Source organism: Pavona decussata, unplaced genomic scaffold (assembly GCF_977016875.1).
Source record: "Pavona decussata unplaced genomic scaffold, jaPavDecu1.1 SCAFFOLD_69, whole genome shotgun sequence".
Taxonomy (NCBI): domain Eukaryota; kingdom Metazoa; phylum Cnidaria; class Anthozoa; order Scleractinia; family Agariciidae; genus Pavona; species Pavona decussata.
Window position 1 is genome coordinate 730,001 of NW_028145488.1, and position 7,014 is coordinate 737,014.

General features: G+C 40.3%; 1 long non-coding RNA gene across 2 annotated transcripts in view; it reads right to left on the bottom strand.

Moving 5' to 3' along the window:
• Positions 1 to 492, bottom strand: part of LOC146477661 (uncharacterized) — a 72,119-nt gene extending 71,627 nt beyond the window's left edge. For both annotated transcript variants that reach the window (XR_014865295.1, XR_014865296.1), the window contains exon 1: positions 406 to 492. This is a non-coding gene — a long non-coding RNA (uncharacterized LOC146477661). The remainder of the gene's footprint in view (positions 1 to 405) is intronic.
• Between the last annotated feature and the right edge of the window lie 6,522 nt (positions 493 to 7,014).

A 7,014-nucleotide genomic window follows, 5' to 3' on the forward strand; every position in this document is an offset into this window, starting at 1 on the left:
GAATGAAAGTAAATTATGACCCTGAATCTAGCTTAAAACCCCGCACACATATGCTAAAAACGCCCGGCATCTTTATCGAGTACCAGTTGCAGCATTTGGCGCCACGAAGTTTGGGATGAAAATTGTTCGGCTCGAAGTTTCTTGCCCCCATATCTCGTTTGAAATGAAAAACATGACGATTATACACTTTTCAAAATGCGTAAAACTTCTCACAGAATGAAAAGACCTCAGCTTTTGAAAAAGAAGCCGAACAGAAAAAGCTTGATGCAATGGGAATCGACCAGCAAAGAAATGGCGCAAGACCGTTTTAATTGGCTTCGCCGGCGATTCTTCGCCTCTAGAAACATGCTTTTAGATTCAACTCTACAAAACAAAGCTGTAAGTGTGCGTTTGGAATATACATACCTTGAAAATCGAAGTAAAAAGAAGACGAAATTTCGCACCGCGCCTGTCCGAAGCTAGCCTCCCACGCAGTCGTTTTTAGGGGACTCGTATTACCTCCTCCCCACAAGGGGAGGGAGGTAATACGAGTCCCCTAAGGCTAGTCCGAAACACCACCATTTGCGTTTCGTCTGTCGTTCGATCATGACTCGAGTGACCTCGAGTGACAAGTGCCAGTCACCGCTCGGACCCATGATCTCACGCGAGACATAATTGGGGCGCGAGAGAATCCTCTCAATGCTCGCATCAGGGTATGCCTGCAGGACGACACTAATACTTCATTGTTCATAGTTCATTAGTTTTAAAACACGCAATTCAGCCCTCGAACTGCACATGTATTTTCAATAAACCATTCATCCATCTGAGCATCTCAGATACTTTTAACGGTCGGCAGTGACGTGGCAAAATGCATGACACGTTTCTTTCTTCAGTATTGTAAAAACCGCCGGAGGCGAACACTTCCAATTCACGCAATTTACTATTTCAAACTCTTTTTACTTTGTGGTGCTGTCCGGGAGGGCTAAATGTTGCAGCTTAACAATGTTACTGAGGCGAAGAAGGTTTAAACTGAAACATACTAACAAATTTAACTTACAAAATGTACAAACCATAAGATGCAGTTGACCTCAATCTAAAGGGATCTATAACTTCAAGCATTTTTTTGCTTTTCTATAGACTCCCTCATCACTATTTTATTTAGTATTGTATAATTATCATGAACAACAATGTATTAGTGATGGAAGCAATAAATTGAAATTGAAATTGAAATTGAACAACACCGAACGGAAATACAGAACACTTACATTGTTGCGGCGCGTTTAGAGGAAACTTCTGGTGGAAATTGCTTGCAGACTGCAGAAACTGAAAATATCGGCTGACTACGCGTAGCAAGCCTCGTTGAAACTTCAACGCAAAATGATAAGAAATGTCATTTCAGAAATGCGTGACTTGCAAAATACAAATTACTAACCTAAATTCCCGCGCAAAAAGACCTAGGGACTCATGAGGCCTGTATTATAACAAGGTGTTAGATCCAAGTGCCATCCGTTGATGCAAACCCCACAACAAACCAGAATCGACCATACACCAGATACACAAGCCTATTTTAGAAAAACAAAAGAATATGTAAACTGTAAGCTTTACACAATTTTACGTAAGGCAGGTAACTGACTTGAAGCCAACTAAAATTTGAGTTTTGATGGTTTTCACAAACTGGGCCCTCCTACGTGTACGTTTATTGATCATTGCTATTTCGAGAATCTGAGTAGCAACAACGTTGAACCAACAAAAATATTTGAAGTCCGAGTTTCAGAGACAAGCTCCTTGTAACAACTGATCAAACTAATTTGCAAAACCACACACAAAAAGTGCAGTCCGCAACACTTCAGATGCAGAAGAGTAGAGAAGACACCTTTTCTGTTCGGCAGCTTACTTTGACTCCAAAAATCGATAGAAGTTTTTGTGTATTTGGACATGAAGCGGAAATAAACCATGCAAACTTGACGCTTTCGTATTCAGCCTAAGCTTACTCTAAGACTGACTGAGTCGCAACTGACGCAACTGACGGCAAAGCGCACATGCGTTCTGCCAAAGTTTTTGAGGCTATGAATCTCGGGTGTAAATTGAGGACTCAATTTTCTGCAAGGCTGGACTCCGCCGGTAGAAAACTTAATACGACAGTGACATGACAGAGACCAAACGAGAATCAACAGAATGCGGCAACCGTGGACACCTGTTTCGAGCTGGTTGGCTCTCGTCAGCACGGTGTAGCACAGCAAAAAGTAGAACACCAACGCGAGTCAAGTGGTCTACCAAATGCACGTGGTAGCCGATTTCGGATGGGCCTAAATTCAGACATCCGTCACGTCATAGCGCGTGACTACGAACAATGAACAAAAGAACTGAAATATCATGTCGCTGTCCAAATAAGTTTAAATGAGAAAAGCAAAACTTTCCTTCACAGGTACATGGCCAAACCATGTTAAAAGGTACAGCATATCGGATCTAAAAAGATCTACGGTCCGAAACATAAAAGCAAACAATAAGCAAGGAACCGCACAACGAAAATGCTGCAGGTATACGCAGGATCTGTAAAAGATCTAATCAGCCAAAATATAAATGACTCAAATTTCTGTAAGGCTGGAGGAATGAACATGAAAGATAGAAAATAACAATGAGAATGTGACATAAGCATTGTAATTAATCGAACTAGCAAAAAACAAAAAGTGGTAAATAAAGAAGTATAAGGTTCATATCGAATTTAGAATAACAAATTATGGTAATATAAGGTTTAGAGGAGTGCTCAAGACAAGTAAAGTAAGCAAGGCTCATACAGCGTAAAAAAACTTACCCAAACTTAACACGGCAGGGACATGCCAGAGACCAAACCGAGAATCAAAAAATGCAACCGTGGACAGCTGTTTCGATATGGTCGGCTCTCGTCAGCACTGTGTAGCAGCAGGAAGTAGAATGTTCACTACCGCGTAAATAAAGGAGCATATTGTATCTGAAAAGATTTACGGCCCGGAGTGAACAGGAGTACCTGATGGGGCCGCTCGACTAAAAACCCGCTCTGCAGGTTGGCATAGAGCTGGCTGGAAACTGAATGCATTAGAAGATTAACTGGCTGGAACCTTTCTAAATGTCTAGTTTGCTGAGATTTTTTATTAAAACACTTCTTCTAGGTGAGTAAAAATGTCTCGTTTGTTTTTCCTGCCTGTTAGTACCCGTCAGGTTCGTAAAAATTCGTATTTGACTTTTCGCTCTAACACCGTCTTTGCCGATGAAACTGCTTACTGCTGGTAACATCAATTGCCTCGTGATAAATGCCAGAAGCTTTAAAAGTTATCACAAAGCCAGCACAACAAACTGGCAATCCGTGTGTAACCACCATCGCTTTAGAACCTGGTGTACGCCGAAAACTCTGACGTTTTATGAGTCGATGAGACATGGTTGAACCGAAATATCAGCAACTCTGAAATATTGCATTCTCGCTTTACAATATAATGTTTCTTGTTAACGTCGAGTCCGACCTCAACACAAACCTAAAGCGTTTTTTGTCTATATTGATTCTGAATTCCAAATCGCATACAATTCCTGATCGAGTCTCCACGCCAATATTAGCCAGTGCATTCGTTGACCCAGGTAATCGTACGCCGTTAAGATCTTCAGCTGAACATACTCGGGAAATAGCCAATCTGTTTAACTCCTACTTCGCACCAGTTCTCGCCCATTACACTCCCTCCCACCCCCTCGCGGGCGCTTCATCTGGAAGTGCTGCCAATGCACCAGCCTCCCCTGATATGTCGGAATTAACTCTCACGGTTGTGAAGTCCAATCCGTGCTCCAAGCCCTTGATGTCACGAAAGCCACGGAAACTGATAAAGTCCCAGCGAAACTTCTTAGGGAAACAGCCTCTGTAATTGTACCATCTCTCTGTAAGCTGTTTAACAAGTCATTAACCACGGGTGCTTTTCCGCAGAACTGGAAGGAAGCTAACGTTGTTCCTGTTTTTAAAAAGAGTGAGGTTGAGTACACCGGCAGAGAATTACAGGCCCATCTCCTTACCGTCACGGGTAACCGAAGTCTTGGAGTGATGTGTATTTAACACTTGAAAGATAGACTGTAGAGGAGGTAAGAGATGGTCAACATGGATCTATTAGAGGGAAATCATGCACGTCCAACCTTTTGGAAGTTTTGGACCTCTTGTGATCCCTACTAGACGACGGAAAACAGGTTGTCATGATCTATATGGATATGCCTAAGGCCTTCGATAAGATGAACCATGGCTGCCTGCTGCAAAAGTTGTACAAGATCGGATTTGGAGGGAGCGTCTTGCAGTGGTTTAGCTCTTACCTTACGGGTGACTACCAATGTGTAACAGTGTTGGGTGAAACCTCTGATCCTCTGCCTGTCAGCTCCGGAGTACGTCAGGGCTCCATTTTAGGCCCGATGTTATTTCTCATTTTTATGTTACTAACTTGCTCGATTCGGTCCTGACGAGCCGTGTTGCTTTGAAACTTTAATTTCGCGGGAATCACCAGTTGGGGGTTGGGGGCTCACTTAACAAACCGCACAAACCAGTTTCTAGAACAGCTCCGCCTTTTAATATCGTTCACTAAACAAACCGGGTCTTTTTTATCCCTATAAGTATTCTTCCGGTTTGATTTACTGAAAAAAAAAACTCTTTTTGGTTTTGCTATATGAAGACAAATCATGTACATGAAAACTGAAAAGATGGAAAACATCACAAGACAACAACTTTTCAGTTGCCTTGGATTTGGAAACCCTGACTCCACAATGAAACATTTGCAATTTAAAGAAACATTTTTGAAGCCGGTTTGGTGAATGGAACAATTTATCTCGTAGTGTGCCTAATGTGTTAGTGTTAGAAGTCAGTCTTAAAAAAGTAAAGCTACTTTTGTGCCGGAATAAACAGTCTCACAGGAAAGAAAGCTTGACATATATCCCTTTAATTGTTACCCAAAAGTATGCCATCTTCATCTTTAAACACTAAAACAACCTTGCATAGTATAAAACCAGTGTCAAAGAGGTGCAACTGAAGGGAACATGTAACAATTACTCCATGAGCGCGCGTTTGATATGAGATGGTAAATGGCCAACAAGCGAAAATGGAATAATTTTTTATTAAATTCTCCGCGTTTGGAAATATTGCTGTTGAAGTTTACTGAATTTTATGGTGAGTAAAAGTTTCTTGACCGGATGTTGAGGCAACTTCCGACCAAAGCGACAACGTAATGATCACATGACACGTGCATCGCTTTGAATGAAAAATCGAAAGCGAAGTAAGTCGGAAAGAGCCAGACATCTCAAATTCAAGAAGCGTTCAAGTGTACGAGTAACCAACTACTGACTGGCTCATTGATGTACTTTATTTTCCAGTTTTTACGTGTGCATTTCCCCTTGTTTATTGTTGTTTATGTGTGGCGTGTGTGTGTGAAAGGTAAATAGTTCTATGCTAATATAGGGTGTTTGCAATTTTTTCCGCTTGGCCCAAATTAGCTTGCTATTTCTAAGTGGCTGTGCTTCCTTCCTTAGTAATTTTTCTTTCTTGCATTTATGTTAACACTATATAATTTCTGGGCACGAATAAAGATTGTTGTTGTTGATTTTTTGTAACCACCTTTCTGAGACAAACATTCAAGTGTTTTTGAAGTTCCAGCTCACCGAGAAGCGTAATAGTTGAATGTGCACATTCGCGCAAATGTTCTGCTGTGTGGTGCCGAGCGAAGGAAGAGATCAAGGACGGCTCTTTTTATGCCGAACTGAATTCCACGCAGACGTTTTAAAGGTAACCGGATGTTTTTATGGTTGTTATGATCTAAATCGTAAAATCGTGCAATTTTTCTGATTTTAAAGAGAACTCCAGAGAATCGTACCATTAAATAGTGTTATTCCGAACGTTGTGGCTTTTATTGCTGTTATATTGAGATAGCATTGTCTGGTATTTCTTTCTTTTTGCTTCCCGCAAAGAAAAATTAGCTTAAGGAAAACGGGGCAATCGTTCTCCATATAAGGTTAAACTACGGTAAAAGAGCTGATAACCGGGACTGTTTAGTGAACCAATCAGAACGCTAGAAATGCATTATCATTATGCAATGTTTAGACATCCGAATTACAGGGCCAGTATTGGGGAAATGGGTGTTTAAGATGATTTAATTATAGCAGACGGAACACCTCAAAGAAAAAGAAAAGGAAATGTATTTCTTTTGGTTGTTAATTTGGTTGTATTGTTTCTATTCCCATTAGGGGTTTCATGCGCCTTTATAAACCACTCCTTGCGCATATCACACCACTTGACGCCGACCAGTTTTTCTCGAGGCTAATTTTTTCCGTATATAGTTGTTACTAGTTATCATTTAGAGTAAAGTTCTAGCCTTGTCTAGACATTTTTTCTATATCCTACTTCGAAAATGTTTCGCTGAGTTGTACTTTTTGTTATTGAACTGTTCAGCATTTATATTTTGTTTTGTAATTGTATATTTTATATGGACTGTGTTTTGTCTTTGCTTGTATCTTGGCACTGTACTATTGTAATAAACGATAATTACTGGCGGCTCCCTCCACTACTGTTGTGTTCATTACTCATTCCACTTACATTAGAAATGATTTCTATTCGGCTGAGCGTAGCGATAGAGAATAGAAAAAGAAAAATGCTGAATATCAGAGCAGTTCACAAATCATTAATAATTGATCAAGCCAAAACAAAGCAAATCACTACCGTGAAGGAGATTTAGAAAGTGATCTTAATTATCATAAATTTTGTGAACTTTTGTTTCGAATTTCTCCAAGAATTATCAATAGTTTGAAAAGCTATATCGAACAATCGAAAGAGGGTTTCCTCCTATTTCTAAACACCTCGAAGTTGTTTAAAAAAATCTCGGCTGCGCCCCTTTTTTTCCAATCTACTTTTCGGTTTTTGGAAATCGGAGGAAACACTCTTCCTCGTGTTTGATATATTACTAAGTAACTCGCTGAGGTACCGAAAGTTTTCCTTAGTTTTCTTGAAGCTTTCTACTGATACAGCATTTAAATGACAACTCAGTCAATTAC